The sequence below is a fragment of the Cherax quadricarinatus genome, chromosome 74 (genome assembly GCF_038502225.1).
Source record: "Cherax quadricarinatus isolate ZL_2023a chromosome 74, ASM3850222v1, whole genome shotgun sequence".
NCBI classification, from domain to species: domain Eukaryota; kingdom Metazoa; phylum Arthropoda; class Malacostraca; order Decapoda; family Parastacidae; genus Cherax; species Cherax quadricarinatus.
In genome coordinates, this window is record NC_091365.1 from 3,875,069 (window position 1) to 3,893,621 (window position 18,553).

Genomic DNA, 18,553 nt, shown 5'->3' on the forward strand with positions numbered 1-18,553 from the left:
TCTTATGACAATTCCCCTTCAGTGGAAAAAGATACTTATGTACAGTTCAGGCCATTAGAAGAAACGTTACGCCATTAGTAACGAAACGCTTCACAACATAAGAATGGAGCAACACTGCAGAAAGCCTAGTGACCCTAATAAATGTCCTGAACTGTACGTGTCATTTTCCACATCTTGTCGGTATCACAATACCACTTTTCAATTCCCTTTCTGAACATGAAAGCAACGCCACAGATGCAAAAAACCGGTTCTCGTCTTGTATCACTTGTTTTGATGTTCTTTCCACAGAAAATGAAGGGCGAGTCTCTACTTCAATAATCCAATCACGTAAAAAATCTAAATGTCAAAATAACCAGAATAATTAGTATTTAACAGATTCAAGCTTGTAGTGCGCTATGGTTCCTGCAGCGCTGAGTTCCAAGTTATTGTAGGTGTAATGTATTCTGGATCCTACAGTGAGGGAAGATTTATTGTACTACTGATCCAACGAGTGACGAATGTATTGTGGATCCCACAATAAGTGACGAATGTACTGTGGATTCCACAATGAGCAAAGATGCACCGTAATCCGAATACCACGATGAATGATGAATGTATTGTGAGTATACAATGATTTAAGGAACACCCGCAACAGATGATAATGATGTAGTTGTAATATATTCAACATCCACAATGAAGGACACATTCTACACCCCACAATGAATGAAGAATACATTCTACATCCACAATGAATGAAGAATACATTCTACATCCACAATGAAGAATACATTCTACATCCACAATGAAGAATACATTCTACATCCACAATGAATGAAGGATACATTCTACATCCACAATGAATAATGTATTGCGATAGATAAAAGGACACATGTGCAACTAATGCGACATTTTATTGCGGCAACGTTTCGCTCTCCAGGAGCATCTGTCAATCCCGGAGAGCAAAACGTTGCTACAATAAAATATCATATTAGTTGCACATGTGTCCTCTAACCTTACATGTAGTGGGTAATTCCACCAACATTATAACAATAACATACTAGTGTGTAGCCTTACAATCAGTTAAGGAACAATACTACAATATTGACTATACGGTATTTTTTTTTGTAGTGTTTTATATTGTTTCTGAAGTATTTTATAGAGTTTATGTATTTTTTTTGGTGTTTTATACTGTTTTTGTAATGTTTTTGTGGTGTTTTATACTGTTTTTGTAATGTTTTATAGTGGCTTTTGTGGTGTTTTACAATAGTTTTTTAGTGTTTTATACACTTTTTGTAGTGTTATCGTAGTAATTTGTAGTGTTTTATAATATTTTGTAGTGTTTCTGCAGTGTTTTGTAGTATTTTTGTAATGCTTCTGTATTCAGCATCCCCAGTACCTCTCCAGCCTCAGTGTACACACACACACACACACACACACACACACACACACACACACACACACACACACACACACACACACACTGTAGTTCGTAGCTTTCCTGTTGGCCGGTCTGCTGCCTCATGATCAGTAATTTCAATGTGACAGACCTGCTAAGTTTCCTTTTGAGGGGAAACTGCTGCACCCTGAAGATTAGCCTTCCCCCTTGGCAGTGTATTTACTACGGGACAGACCTTCTGAAAAGGAAAAAGAAAACTATCGTTAACTTACATAAAAGGGGCGATCATGCGAGACACGAGAACTTTATAATCCAAGAAAAGGGAAGAATAGCCTAACTTCAATTTACTCTCTTAATTTTCTTACGAGGCTCGCAGCGCTAATTTCTTGCTGTTTCCTGCAACTCTTCAAAACAGTTTTAGATCTGTAAAACTACAAATAGTTTTTATCTTAGCTTAAATATGATAAAGTGAGATTCGGTTAGATATTACAGAAACCTATAAATATCTGCATGTAAGCACACACAAACAAGTAAAGAAAAAAAAAAGGCCGAAACAAGTCTGGCAACGTGGTGGCTGAGCTTAACCAGGAAATGTTAAAATCAACACGAGTTTCACTGGTGGTGCCAGAATAGTTTGCTAAGATTGAACTTTAGTATAAAGGAATCAAGACTTTTCAACACCTCTCTCGTACACATGGGAAATTATCAATAGCCTCCTATCTGTCTTCACGACAGAACAAATCCCTTTCGACAGTTCCTTATCAGGAACTACCCGTGTTCTGGAGGCAGTGTTCCCGAGGTTTGTGTTGCATGCAACCCAAGTCTTTCAACAGTCAATATGAACGAACTATGAGTGAAGTACAGCAACACACGCCTTGTCACGAACACCACATCCCGAAATTTTAATAGAATTTGTTAGACATACACTGTACACGAAGTCTGTACTAAACTCGGCCACGTCACGAACCAACGTCCCCATTACTACCACCATCACCACCACCAGTTCCTATCCCTGCCTCCCCGCCCATCACAGTGTAGCCGTAGTGAGAACAATAGTGGAGTTAGGGGTGACCTGCAGCGTGTGGAGAATCATATTTGACAAAAGAAACTGACAGCCTCACCCCTACCGACCACTCTCCTCCCCATCCACAGGTCATCAGCTCGCTGGTGAGAGCATTTCACTCACAATAACAAGGTCCCGGATTGGATTTCCTGGCACGGAGAAATATACTGGCCAGTTTCATTACATACCCTCCCCCCTGTCCCTGCCCACCTAATAGTAGAAATAGGCACGTGTGTGTGTGTCAGTCGACTGGTGTGAGTCGCATCCAGACAAAATATCCTAATAGTGGAAAATTTGAAATTACCTATAAAGGCTAGAAAAAAAGAGTGAAAATATTATGCAAGAAAACTCCGGCCTTACTAAAATATATTCTGAGTAAAGAAATACTCCAGTCCTCGGTAAGAAAACACTCTAGTCCTCAGTAAGAACCAGCAGTACCTGCTAGGTAAATGGTATCCGTGTTCCGAAAGCTGTTAATTAAAAAAGTCATCAGTGGAAAATCCTGAAGGGACTGGTCGTACACCTGCGCACCGAAATTCCTCTATATAAAAGCGAGAGACTTAGCAGACGGTGCAGGTGTCTCCAATAATGTTGCTGAAAATTGTATAAAATACCGGGCAAGTTGAAGATTAAGAAACATGTGCAACAGTTGGGTATCTTTATTATTGAAAATTTTCACCTACACAGTAGGCTTCTTCAGTCAAATACAAAGAGAGAAGCAGAAATGAAATAAAAGTGATATAATCAGTCCATTAACTTTGGAGTAAAAAGCATTTGAGGTGGTCAGTCCCTCAGCCTGGAGAAGGCTTCAGCTCCATGAAATACTCACGTACCTTTTACCCAGGTATCTGTTTGTGACGTGATCAAGTCACTACGTGGGCGAAACGTTGTCAATAAAGTATCACATTATACTGCTAAAGTGTTTATTTTTCCATTCGGCTCTATGAAGCTGGAGTCTTCTCTAGGCTGAGGGACTGACCACCTCAAATACTTTTTCCTCGAAAGTTGACGGACTGATTACATCTTTATTTTACTTCTACTGCTTCCTACGTATTTGACTGAAGAAGTGTAGGCGAAACGTTTCATCAATATAGCCAACTGTTGCACATTCGTCTTAATCTTATCTCCAATAAAATACACTGACGTGATGAGTACAATAATATAACCGAAGAGATCTACTTTTCAACGACCCTCCCTTTGTGCATAAGGCAAATTACCAACAAACTTCTGGCTGCCTTCAAGATGGAACTTGAGAAGTTCCTCAAATCAACTCCTGATTACCCGGGCTGTGATGCATACGTTGGACTGCTTGAGGCCGGTGCCAACAGCTTGGTCGGTTAGGCCAGCAACCAGGAACTGGGCGCGGTGGCCCCCGTAATCGAGATAAGGTAAATGTAAGATAAGGAAAACCATGAATAACTACAGACATCACTAGTCACTCAAGTATTAAAATACACAAGGCCGGGACGGACTCTGGCAGTAGAAAAACTCTCGAGACTTATCAAAGGTATATCAGCACATGGGAAAAAGCAATGCTTGTAGGTAGCGGACTGATTGAAGTAATTACCCATGCTGAGTCAAGCGACTTGACCCCCGGACGGATGGAGAAGCAATGACAACGCACCACAGATGTGTTTACATGGGTCCCGTTATACATCTTGTTTACCAAGTATCGTTACTGGTTCCAGACCTCCGCCACCTGATCATCTCACATTGCTCAACATTTTACCAGTAGGTCTGATGCAGTGCTTCTACCATCTTAAGTAGATGGACCTGACTGGCTTGGGCCAGTAAGTGACTGGGACCTGCCTATCATGGGCAAGTAGGCCTGCTGTAGTGCTCCTTCCTTATGTCCTTAAAGACATCAGCAACACAAATGGGACAAGTGTACAAGTCTTCAAAAGGTAACTTGGCAAGTATCTTCACCAGGTGCCAGATTAACCAGGCTGTGATGGATATATGGGCCAACAGGCAGCCAGCAGCAACAGCCTGGTTAACCAAGCAAGCACCAGTCAAGCCTGCTACAGGGCCGGGCTCCGGGAGTAGAAAATCTCGAAACTTATGACAAGTGTGTGGGGAAAATGCGAGGCGACGGAATATGGAGGGAATGAGGGGATGTGGAGGGAATGAGGGGATGTGGAGGGAAAGAGGGGATGAGGAGGGAACGAGGGGATGTGGAGGGAACGAGGGGATGTGGAGGGAACGAGGGGATGTGCAGGGAACGAGGGGATGTGCAGGGAACGAGGGGATGTGCAGGGAACGAGGGGATGTGCAGGGAACGAGGGGATGTGCAGGGAACGAGGGGATGCAGAGGGAACGAGGGGATGCAGAGGGAACGAGGGGATGCAGAGGGAACGAGGGGATGCAGAGGGAACGAGGGGATGCAGAGGGAACGAGGGGATATGGATGGAACAAGGGGATATGGATGGAACGAGGGGATGTGGAGGGAACGAGGGAATGCAGAGGGAACGAGGGGATGTGCAGGGAACGAGGGGATGAAAAGGGAACGAGGGGATGCAGAGGGAGGGGGCGAGAGGATGTGGAGCGGAAAGTAAGGGGTAGGGATGAAGGGATGTTGAAAGACGAGAGGATGTGGGGGGCGAGGGGATGTGGGGGGTGAGGGGATGTGGGGGACTAGAGGATACGGGAGACGTGTGGAGGGGACAGACATAGGATCGCGGGAAGGAAGTTGTGAGACTTAAAGAGCTCCCTGACTAGAGATCAGTCAGTGCTCTCAGTAATAAAACGTAAATACAGTTATACATACGAACATCCAAGATAATTACCAGCACAAACAAACACATTAAACACCATCACATTAATTATAATATTCTGGATTAGTCGAAATCATTAAACTGTTAAGAACAAAAGATTCTCCTAAAGGTTCCCCGAGGTCCCTACAGGCACCCCGGAAATCACAAAAGAAAAGACTAGTGAAAAGGCTGAAGCCGTGGGCAAAGTCAGAAAGTGTGCGCAGAGTCAGCAAGCCAAATTTATGATTCCTGTCGAAGGTGGTGAGCCATTGTCTTACCGACCCCTATATAACTTACTGCTCGTCTGTGAGGCCCACTGAGTCTGCCACTCATCCAAGGACATACCAATACACGTGATCTGTGAATTCGCCACAAGGGAGTGCTGCAACGCAACTCCACATTCTTGTGGATCACAAGGTGAACAGAATCATATTGGGCCGGGTCCAACACAGCGTACGTGGAGTCCAAGGCAGTGAACCAGGACTTACCGCCAGTCTATCCGACTTGCCTTTGATGAGTTCCGAGAGTTTTTCTACTTCCAGAGCCCGGCCATGGACCAGGCTCATCTGGTGCTTGCCTGGCCAACCAGGCTGTTGCTCTTCATGACCCGCAGCCCCGCACATCAATCACAGCCTCGTTGATCTAGCACCTGGTGAAAGATACTTGTCCAGTATCAGGAGGCAGCGGGCCTCCAGCAGCAACAGCCGGCTCGATCAGGCAAGCACCAGACGAGTGTGGGCCATTTCCGGGCTCCGAGAGTAGTAACTCTCTCGAAACTCATCAAAGGTATATCAAAGGTAAAGTATCTGAGAGGAACAAGGATGGCGAAGAACTCCAGTGAACTTAGAGGAATCTCTTGGTACCTCAGCACAATACGACTCCTCACTAACGATCACCACAATGCCGCCGCCGCCGCCACCACCATCACCACCGCCGCCACCATCACCACCACCGCCGCTACCGTCGCCGTCGCCACCACCGCCGCCGCCGCCGCCGCCGCCGCCGCCGCCGCCGCCGCCGCCGCCGCCGCCGCCGCCGCCGCCGCCACCACACTCACTCTTGGGACTTCTCAAAAAATAGTCCTTAATCAGAAAGAAGCGTAAGCCATTAAACCCGAAAATCATGCTCGAGGAAATTGGACAAGGTCATCACCGAAGCCTCAATTAGAAGTCTCATCCACCTCCTGAAAAATAGGTGGTGATGTGGTGGTCGTGGGGGTGTGGGAGAGAGGAACTCTCTGGGAGCGATGGACTGTGTGGATGTGAGGGGAGGGTTGTGTGGGTGTAAGGGGTGCGTGGGTGTAAGAGGTATTGTGGCGGGAGCTGTGTAGCAGCCAGGGGCTTTGGGCAGGTGGCACGTGAGTCAGGGAAATAAGGGAGACTATAGATAACTAACAAGAATAAGTAAGGCAACTCAGCTGGTAAGGTTCTAATGAGAACTACAGCAGCAGGAAAACCAAGGACTGCCAGCAGTATATGAGGGACCAGTCCCTGGTGATGGAGGGAGTTTGGGACCAGTGCTTGGTGATGGAGTGTGGGATCAATCCCTGGTGATGGAGGGAGTGTGGGACCAGTCCCTGGTGATGGAGTGTGGGACCAGTCCCTGGTGATGGAGGGTGTGTGGGACCAGTCCCTGGTGATGGAGGGTGTGTGGGACCAGTCCCTGGTGATGGAGGGAGTGTGGGACCAGTCCCTGGTGATGGAGGGAGTGTGGGACCAGTCCCTGGTGATGGAGGGAGTGTGGGACCAGTCCCTGGTGATGGAGGGAGTGTGGGACCAGTCCCTGGTGGAGGAAGGGAGTGTGGGACCAGTCCCTGGTGATGGAGGGAGTGTGGACCAGTCCCTGGTGATGGAGGGAGTGTGAGACCAGTGCCTGGTGATGGAGGGAGTGTGGGACCAGTCCCTGGTGATGGAGGGAGTGTGGGACCAGTGCCTGGTGATGGAGGGAGTGTGGGACCAGTCCCTGGTGATGGAGGGAGTGTGGGCCAGTCCCTGGTTATGGAGGGAATGTGGGACCAGTCCCTGGTGATGGAGGGAGTGTTGGACCAGTGCCTGGTGACGGAGGGAGTGTGGGACCAGTCCCTGGTGATGGAGGAAGTGTGGGACCAGTCTTGATTATGGAGGGAGTGAGGGACCAGGCCCTGGTGATGAAGGCAGTGGGGAACCAGTCCCTGGTGATGAAGGGACTGAGGGACCAGTCCCTGGTGATGGAGGAAGTGTGGGACCAGTCTTGATTATGGAGGGAGTGTGGGACTAGTCCTTGGTGATGGAGGAAGTGTGGGACCAGTCCCTGGTGATGAAGTGAGGGACCAGTCTCTCATAATGGAGTGTGGGACCAGTCCCTGATGATGGAGGGAATGTGGGACCAGTCCCTGATGGAGTGAGGGACCAGTTTCTGATAATGGAGGGAGTGAGGGACCAGTCCTTGGTGATGGAGGGAGTGTGGGACCAGTCCCTGATGACGGAGTGAGTGTGGGACCAGTCCCTGGTGATGGAGTGAGAGACCAGTCCCTGGTGATGGAGTGTGGGACCAGTCCCTGGTGGAGTGAGGGGACCAGTCCCTGGTGGAGTGAGGGGACCAGTCACTGGTGGAGGGAGTGTGAGACCAGTCACTGGAGGAGGGAGTGTGAGACCAGTCCCTGGTGGAGGGAGTGTGGGACAAGTCCCTGATGATGGAGTGTGAGACCAGTCCCTGGTGGAGTGAGGGACCAGTCCCTGGTGGAGTGTGGGACCAGTCCCTGGTGGAGTGTGGGACCAGTCCCTGGTGATGGAGGGAGTGTGGAACCAGTCCCTGGTGATGGAGGGAGTGTGGGACCAGTCCCTGGTGATGGAGGGAGTGTGGGACCAGTCCCTGGTGATGGAGGGAGTGTGGGACCAGTCCCTGGTGATGTAGGGAGTGTGAGACCAGATCCTGGTGATGGAGGGAGTGTGAGACCAGTCCCTGGTGATGGAGGGAGTGTGAGACCAGTCCCTGGTGATGGAGGGAGTGTGAGACCAGTCCCTGGTGATGGAGTGAGAGACCAGTCCCTGGTGATGGAGGGAGTGTGAGACCAGTCCCTGGTGATGGAGTGAGAGACCAGTCCCTGGTGGAGTGTGGGACCAGTCCCTGGTGATGGAGGGAGTGTGGAACCAGTCCCTGGTGATGGAGGGAGTGTGGGACCAGTCCCTGGTGATGGAGGGAGTGTGGGACCAGTCCCTGGTGATGGAGGGAGTGTGGGACCAGTCCCTGGTGATGGAGGGAGTGTGGGACCAGTCCCTGGTGATGGAGGGAGTGTGGGACCAGTCCCTGGTGATGAAGGGAGTGTGGGACCAGTCCCTGGTGATGGAAGGAGTGTGGGACCAGTCCCTGGTGATGGAGTGTGGGACCAGTCCCTGGTGATGGAGGGAGTGTGGGACCAGTCCCTGGTGATGGAGGGAGTGTGGGACCAGTCCCTGGTGATGGAGGGAGTGTGGGACTAGTCACTGGTGATGGAGGGAGTGTGGGACCAGTCCCTGGTGATGGAGGGAGTGTGGGACCAGTCCCTGGTGATGGAAGGAGTGTGGGACCAGTCCCTGGTGATGGAGGGAGTGTGGGACCAGTCCCTGGTGGAGTGAGGGGACCAGTCACTGGTGGAGGGAGTGTGAGACCAGTCCCTGGTGGAGGGAGTGTGGGACAAGTCCCTGGTGGAGGGAGTGTGGGACAAGTCCCTGGTGGAGGGAGTGTGGGACAAGTCCCTGATGATGGAGTGTGAGACCAGTCCCTGATGGAGGGAGTGTGGGACCAGTCCCTGGTGGAGTGAGGGACCAGTCCCTGGTGGAGTGTGGGACCAGTCCCTGGTGATGGAGGGAGTGTGGGACCAGTCCCTGGTGATGGAGGGAGTGTGGGACCAGTCCCTGGTGATGGAGGGAGTGTGGGATTAGTCACTGGTGATGGAGGGAGTGTGGGACCAGTCCCTGGTGATGGAGGGAGTGTGAGACCAGATCCTGGTGATGGAGGGAGTGTGAGACCAGTCCCTGGTGATGGAGGGAGTGTGAGACCAGTCCCTGGTGATGGAGGGAGTGTGAGACCAGTCCCTGGTGATGGAGTGAGAGACCAGTCCCTGGTGATGGAGGGAGTGTGAGACCAGTCCCTGGTGATGGAGTGAGAGACCAGTCCCTGGTGCTGGAGGGAGTGTGAGACCAGTCCCTGGTGATGGAGTGAGAGACCAGTCCCTGGTGCTGGAGGGAGTGTGAGACCAGTCCCTGGTGATGGAGTGAGAGACCAGTCCCTGGTGCTGGAGGGAGTGTGAGACCAGTCCCTGGTGATGGAGTGAGAGACCAGTCCCTGGTGCTGGAGGGAGTGAGAGACCAGTCCCTGGTGATGGAGTGAGAGACCAGTCCCTGGTGAGTGGGAGGACCAGGCTTGTAGTTCACCTTGGATGATGTGCCATTTCACTAGTATTTACACGGTCTTTTACTTTCACTCTCAACTTATTCCGCTAATATATTTTAATACAGTCCTTATTCATAACTGTCCGTCCGGATAACCGTTATATCAAGATACTTACACATGGCACCGTTATATGAAGATACTGATACATGCTACCGTTATATGAAGATACTGGCAGAAGTCAGTTATATGAAGATACTGACACAGGTCACCGTTATATCAAGATACTGACACAGGGCCTCATGTTAAATTAGCAAAGCTTGAAGCAAGCACAAAGGAAGGGGAGAGAGAGAGAGAGAGAGAGAGAGAGAGAGAGAGAGAGAGAGAGAGAGAGAGAGAGAGAGAGAGAGAGAGAGAGAGAGAGAGAGAGAGAGAGAGAGAGAGAGCGAGAGAGAGAGAGAGAGAGAGAGAGAGAGAGAGAGACTGGTGTTCCACCACACATCGTAGTTGTCCAGACTGTGATGACTATGTAGGCCTGGGAGACCATAGATCCCAGAGTAACACACTACCAGAACATATCAGAAACATCGCCGGAACAAGTGACGATGTCTTGAAGAGGACAAGTATCTCCGGTTGGTAGCGCACTCAGCTCACACTGAATGTCCATGGTTCGATCCCCGGTATTGGTGGAAACATTTGGGCGTGTTTCCTTAAAACACCTGCTGTTCTGTTGACCTAGCAGCAAGTAGGTACCTGGGTCTTAGCCGACTAGTGTGGATCGAATCCTAGGGACAAAATTAACCTACCTCTGATATACCTTTGATGAGTTCCGAGAGTTTTCCTCCTCCCGGAGCCCGGCCATGGGCCAGGCTCGTCTGGTGCTTGCCTGGTCAACCAGGCTGTTGCTGTTGGAGCCAAAAATGCTCTGTATAACCAGGGGCTTTCTATATAGTATATCACTGAAGTCAACTATGGTCTGAACAAGTTGTATCATGTACTTGTAGAAATAATAATTATTAGTGCAATATAAATGCAATATAAAACAGGCTCCCATGGACATGTGGGCCAGCGGGCCGCAAGCAGCAACAGTCTGTTTTATCAAGATACTGCCATCAGAATCACCAAACCAGCCTGCCCCAAGGCTGGGTTGCGGGAGAAAGGAAAAAACCTTGAAACCTATCAAAGGTATAATAAAGACAGCAGCAACAGCCTAGTTGATCAAAAGATCAATAATGAAGGCAGGTTTCAGGCCAGAGTGTAAGGATCAAAGACCCTCGCAACCGGTCACAGGTATGTCTGGCACTATCATCGTCTTAACAGAGTATCACTGTTTTACTTTTGTTACTTTTCTTGCGAGGTACAAATACTAATTTTCAAAGAATCGTGAAAATCGCAAAAGCAGGAGTGTAAACACCTCCGGGAGTGGACGGAACTTTCATTTTAAATTAGATTTGGTACGTTTAAACTGGGTTAGGATGAGTCATATAAATGTATAAAACGTTCGTTTAATTATATTTCCAAAACACTACCACTGTTTGGTTATTCAGGGCTTAAAACATTTTATTCACTGCTGTTTAATTAGGACAAGTTTCAGTTTACTCTGTTATGGAAAATTTGAGGATGTAAAGACAGTAATGGAGTATAAAACATCGAATCACTAAACAGAGCGAAAGACTAATGTGAAAGACCATGGAGTGATCAAGTCAGATCTCACCTTCAAAGATAAGAATAGTGCCACTGTCAATAATGGGTTGAATAACTAGAACCTTCAAAACATGGGATGGATGGAATAATTTTGTACTCTAACAGATCTCTTTAATGCAGGCTAAACTGTAGACTTGGAGTATGTGCAGAGGACCTTCACTGCTTACTAAGATTCAGTCAAGCACCTAATTACTGGGAGCATTTGAAGACCCTTGATCTGTACTCTTTGGAACGTAGGCAAGAGACACATTATAAACTACACCTGAAAAATTCTAGAAGGATTAGTCTCAAATCTGCACACAAGTCATTTTCCATGAAAGAGGCACGGCAGATGCTAAATACCCTCAATGAAAAGGTCAAGACTTTTCAACGTCCTCACTTCTTATATACGAGGGATTACCAACAGACCCCTGACCTGCCCTCAAGAAAGAACTGGACAAGTTTCTTAAGTCAGTGCTTGATCAGCCTGGCTATGGTGCTTATGTTAGACTTCGTGCGTCCAGTACCAACAGCCTGATTAATCAGGTCATCCACCAGGAGGCCTGGTCTGGGATCGGGTCGCGAGAGCTTTGACCCTCTGGACACCCCAGGTAGACTCTAGGTAGGTACCACTGTCATCTCTAATTCACTCTCTTAATGCATAAATCATAATCAAGGGTAAATTACAAACAATCATAATCCACAATCCATATCCGTATTTTTTTCTAGGTCGACTATGTAGCTCCACGATATCGGATGTCATAAAACCTAAATGAAAGGGGAAATATCCCCACCATTTTTGCCGAAAGAGGTGCTGGATCCTAAACAAGCAGAGTGAGCCTTTGGGAGAATAGCACCCTCCCAGAGATAAGGCCCCTATCCCTAGGAACAAACCACTCAACCCCGACCAAAACATTAACGTGACCTAGCCTCGTGTGGACCTATAAAACAAAATTAACCACAAATAATTAAAATAGACATGACGTCTGGCAACAGAGGCTGAGCATTATCAATCAACTTTCAGTTCTACGTGATGCGAGGCTGGGTTGTCTTATGTAGGAGCCACTCATGTGTACCTAGGTACACAGGCATTAAATATTACCCAACACTGTCACTGTGGTTGTCCAATGTATCATACTGTTGGTTTATCATTTAAGACCCAGTTGTTGTTGTTTTATCATGTAAGACCCATCAAACTGTGGTCCAGTAAGATCCATCTACTGTTGCTTTATCATGTAAGATCCATCTACTGTTATTTTATCAGGTAAGATCCCTCTACTGCTGTTTTATCATGCAAGATCCGTCTACTGCTGTTTTATCATGTAAGATCCCTCTACTGCTGTTTTATCATGTAAGATCCATCTACTGTTGTTTTATCATGTAAGATCCATCTACTGTTATTTTATCAGGTAAGATCCCTCTACTGCTGTTTTATCATGTAAGATCCATCTACTGTTGTTTTATCATGTAAGATCCATCTACTGTTGCTTTATCGTGTAAGATCCATCTACTGTTGCTTTATCGTGTAAGATCCATCTACTGTTGTTTTATCATGTAAGATCCATCTACTGTTGCTTTATCGTGTAAGATCCATCTACTGTTGTTTTATCAGGTAAGATCCATCTACTGTTGTTTTATCATGTAAGATCCATCTACTGTTGCTTTATCGTGTAAGATCCATCTACTGTTGCTTTATCGTGTAAGATCCATCTACTGTTGTTTTATCAGGTAAGATCCATCTACTGTTGTTTTATCATGTAAGATCCATCTACTGTTGTTTTATCAGGTAAGATCCATCTACTGTTGCTTTATCATGTAAGATCCATCTACTGTTGCTTTATCATGTAAGATCCATCTACTGTTGTTTTATCAGGTAAGATCCATCCACTGTTGTTTTATCATGTAAGATCCATCTACTATGTTTTATCATGTAAGATCCATCTACTGTTGTTTTATCAGGTAAGATCCATCTACTGTTGCTTTATCATGTAAGATCCATCTACTGTTGCTTTATCATGTAAGATCCATCTACTGTTGTTTTATCAGGTAAGATCCATCCACTGTTGTTTTATCATGTAAGATCCATCTACTATGTTTTATCATGTAAGATCCATCTACTGTTGTTTTATCATGTAAGATCCATCTACTATGTTTTATCATGTAAGATCCATCTACTGTTGTTTTATCAGGTAAGATCCATCCACTGTTGCTTTATCATGTAAGATCCATCTACTGTTGTTTTATCAGGTAAGATCCATCTACTGTTGCTTTATCATGTAAGATCCATCCACTGTTGCTTTATCATGTAAGATCCATCTACTGTTGTTTTATCAGGTAAGATCCATCCACTGTTGCTTTATCATGTAAGATCCATCTACTGTTGTTTTATCAGGTAAGATCCATCTACTGTTGCTTTATCATGTAAGATCCATCTACTGTTGTTTTATCATGTAAGATCCATCTACGGTTGTTTTATATAAAACCCATCAAACAACGTGGTCGTCCAGTGTATAATACTGTTGTTTTATCATGTAAGACCCACCAAACATTACCCAACACACTATCCATTTTGCGCCAATCCAAAAACGAGTTGCATTTTTGTACAGGTTGTCTATTGTGAGGTGTCTGAAGGAGTGAAAGTGTTTCAACATGGATGTGTGCGGCCAGCCAATGAAGCTGCCAGCCAGTGGTGGTGCTACCACCACCCCCATAACCACCACGCCAACCACACTCACCATTATCCACCCCCTCCACCACCGCCACTACCATCATTCTTTGTCTCCTTCCTCCCGTCTAACCTAACCTTGTCTATACCTAAGATGCCACTCACCGTGAGTTTCACCACCTTATGCCTGTCCAGCAGGGATAGGAAGTTAATCCACTAGGTTTCTGCTTAAGATGTGGAGGAAGGTGGGGAAAAAATCCCCCACCCTAGGCAGCAATGGCACACCTGCCCCCACCACAATGCCCTTCATTCATCTGAACACTTTTCTTTCGCTTTATGGTCTCTCGACAAAATCGAGCAACTGAGAAGGGCAGAGGCTGCCTGAAGAAAGTCTACTTGCAGATGATTCTCAGTCGTCGTTCACTTTGCCTGATCCCGAACCCGTGTGCACAGATATTTAATTTTTTTTTCAGAAGGGGGAAGGGGTGCTCACTGGTGAGTGGCACTCATCCTGTGAGCATGTCACCGTGAAGTTAGTACATTATCACCTCAAATACTTGACATTATCGGAGACTTCAACTCCATCTCTGGTTCTTTCAAAATGCAGGTGTCACTACCTTTGGTTTAAAAAGACACGTGAGTAAACACGAAAGCATTTCGAATCTGGGCAGTCTTCACGTCACCATGTGTCACTCACACCTCACTCTCCGCCTATATATACTGTCACTTAACCTCCGTGTGTTAGAAGTGATCAAGGAACGAAATATTTTCTAATATGCCCCAACGTTTGCTCTCATGTCTTCTCAAACCAATTTGTCGGTATCTATTACCAAGGTTTATACCAACACTATCTTTACAACTATCCTTGTCTACGGGTATCACCAGGGTTACAAGAATCCTTACCTAACCGCCGCATACCCTAGAAATTTTATGAAACCTGGATAAGTAGAACCTCCAACACAAGAGATGCCTAGCCAATGATGCCCTTCAAGTCATTTATTATCTCTAGGTTGGAATATTGCATCTTTGAAGAACTGCGTGTGGCTAGCACTAAAAGCCTGGTTAATCAGGTCATCAACCAAGAGGCAATGGCTGAGACTGGCCCAACAGTTGTTGAGAGGGTTCCGTGGAGATATGATGGTTGGAGATAAACACACTTGTTGGGTTGTATACACTTATATTAGCAGAGTTGTGAGGGGAAGGCCCAGCCTGCCTGTAGCCGCTGTCTGCATAGTTGCTTATACCCTGTATGTGTAGTGTAGCTTATCTGAGTATCATAGTACCATCCATATGTATTATATAGACGACCCCTTGCTAGACTTAGCGGCTAACATGTGACATCACACCGTGCCGCTTGTGGGCGGGAGTCATCCTGTCCCTTTCTCAGTTCCCGGATAGACCTACAGGCAAACAGGCTAGGCAAGGGCTCCCCTCATGGCTTTGCAAATACGTACAAGTGTTACCAGTCATACTCTTGTGTATTTCTACACTACCACTATCTCCTAGAACAATTCCCGCAACACAGTAAAAGCCTGGTTGATCAGGCACTGATCAACCACGAGGACTGGTCATGGACCAGGCCAGGAGGGAGGGGGGTGTTGACCCCAGGAACACCCTCAGTATACTCCAGGTAGGGGGTGGTAATGCCCAAATTTCTTCTTCAGGTAACCTTCAGGTATGCTGGAGACCCGTTTGGAGAGGTTATACAAACTTGGGAGAGTTAGGATGGGTAAGATTTGTCAAAATTGGAAGGGTTAACTATAAAAAGCTGTTACAGGTATATAACAGGTATGCACGTCTCTACATAGTGATGGTTCGTCCAGTGGTTCAGTTTCAGACCAGGCACCTTACTTGCTGGCCTGGTCCGTCACACTGTTGGTGCTGTGTAACATACCTCTGACTAGTTTCAAAGAGTTCTACCACCATTGCAGACCGGCCTGATAAACCATGCTGTTATTATTCGCTGCCCGCTGCACGCAGTACACCATAGGAACTGCAGCCCAACTGATCAGTAACATTTTTGAGGGACTATATCAAATTAACTCTTGAAAACCATTAGATTTTGGTCGTTAATTTTCCTTGTGTGTGAAGCATTACACCCTTCACGCATATTAAGTTATTTCTTCAAGGGAGGTAGGAAAGATTTGAATTCTTAAAATATTTAGTGCACTGCATAATTATGAACGTTAGTTTTTTTTTTACCAGCTGGGTTCTGGAGCCTACGCTGGTCTGCAAGCAACCATTCTAGAGCCTACGTTGGTCTGCATGCAGCTATTCTGGAGCCTACGTTTGCCTTCATGCAACCAGACTTTTTATCAGCGGCAAAGCTGGATATATCAGCATTGTGTTATCCTATTCTGTATGAGTTACATAGTAGGAACAGTAACTAGTTGTGTCTCCGTGTCATATTCCATTACACAGAATGGCTTAGATATAGTATCGAAAATCTATCAACCTGAGATGAGATTTCAGCAGAACAAAAAGGACGTCGTCAAATATTCCATTCAAGGTTCATCAGCTACGGGAGTTTCAAAGGTTCAAGTCAAGCATCGTAGGAGTTACTAATACCAACAGCACTATACCAGGGATGAGGGGGCAGTGAACCACTGAATTTAAATGTCTACAGGAAAATAAACATCACCGGGATTTTTCTCAGTTAGGAGAGTATGTTTGGTGTTCCTGTGTGCCAGGCTTCGTTGAGGTCTTGTTAGTTAACAAACCTTCGATTGTATTCCAGAGAAACTAACTTTTGGTAGTATTCAAGAGGGAACTCAATAAGCTAACCTCTGGTTGTATACAAGAGGGCAGCCAGCAGCAACAGTCTGCTGGCCAGGCAAACCTGGCCCAAGGCCGGGCTCCGGGAGTAGAAAAACTCTCGAAACTCATCTAAGGTCCTCCTGTATCTTCCTTGTTTCAGGTATCTCTCTCTTCCTTGATTCAAAGTTTACATCATTTTGTTGGCAAGATATTTTCCAGCTAATATCTTTGTTGCTTTGAACGAAACAGTTGACACAATATTCTTGACACGAGAGTACAAGTTATTTAAATATCGTCACCACTGGCGTTATTTCTCTTATTTTAAAAATTCTCAATATCCACCCTGTTATTTTCCTGGTTTTCGCAGCATTGGACTTCCTGTGTTCTCCAACTTCTCTGACTTCATTATCCCAGGTTTTCCACGCATGTCCCGTAGCTCGGCTGGTAGCTCACACACCTCTTACACTCACACTGTCCATGGTTCGATCCCAGGTAAGGGTGGAAACATCTGGACGTGTTTCCTTAAAGACACCTGCTGTCCCTGTTTACCTAGCAGTCAATAGATACCTGGGTGTTAGCAGACTTGTGTGGGTCGCATCCTAGCGACAAAACCTAATTTCCTCGAAATTCTCTGTATAACAAGGGGTTTTCTATATAGTAGTATGTCACTGACGTCAGCTAGGTTTGTATAAGTTGTATCACGTACTTGTAGAAAAATATTATTATTATTATATTATTATTATTATTATTTTTCTTCAGAGGTTATGTACCACCACAACAAATTTCAACAAAAACACCAAAATAATACTGGTATCAACTTTGGTAGTAGATACCGACAAATTAGTTTAAAACGACACGTAAGCAAACACTAGAATATATTTATTACAAAACATTTTTAGTCCTGGGACCCTAATCAAGGTCCCAGGACCTTGTATTTTTAAACCACTAATGATACTAATTAATAATACTAATACTAATGATAAATAAATTAATGAATAAATAGTAGCAATAATAATAATAATAATAATAATAATAATAATAATAATAATAATAATAATAATAATAATAATAATAGATTCGAAGCCGCTGTAAAGAAGGCTTTGGCTTGAAGCAGCGGGCAAGATGAAGAACCAACTAGTGGGGATGGGCAGGCAGCTCCAGCCATCTCTCCCACTAAAGAGGACGAGCCCTAAGGCTTCTCCCTCACTCCCACACCCACAACCATTTTTAAATACTTGTCAGATGTTGCACCCACTTGGCGCTAACCTGACAAGGTGTTGCTAGATATCCTGACAACGAGTATATGAACCCAGGCAGCAAGTGCAGCCAAAGTTAATGAGTCTTCTTACTCTCACTTGTACGATTCATCAAACACTTTTTCCATAGATCATTCACGACACTATGTCCACTCTCAGCAGTGTGTACATTATTATTATTATTATTATTATTATTATTATTATTATTATTATTATTATACGGAAACACTAAAGGAATCGCCATATAAAGAATGGTAATAGGATTTTATCCAAAGGGAAGGTCAGCTCCACTCACTAGAATCAATGCTTCACCCAAGAATAATAATATATCTATAAATATATCCGTTATTGGTTCCGTGAATCATCGCGCTCGCGACCCAGTCTCAAACCAGACCACTTACCTGGAGTCTACCTGTTCGTGGACTGGTCCCAGACCAGCCTTGCTTTGGATGACCTGATCAACCAGGATGTTGATACTAGCACACGATGCAAATATTACAGGACTGAGAACTATTAAGAAATTACACTAAGGAAAGTGTGGAAGACTCACATGTCACCTTTTATGTTTATGAGACAGAAAAAATCAACAATCCTACTGAGTGTAAAATATTTAAGAGGCTTCCATTTCACTATTACATGACTGAACTGAACATA

General features: G+C 45.7%; 1 protein-coding gene across 1 annotated transcript in view; it reads right to left on the reverse strand.

Annotated features, from left to right (window-relative positions):
- LOC128700183 (RNA polymerase II elongation factor ELL) overlaps positions 1-18,553 on the reverse strand; it is a gene marked incomplete in the record, with an annotated part of 380,498 nt that overhangs the window by 112,218 nt on the left and 249,727 nt on the right.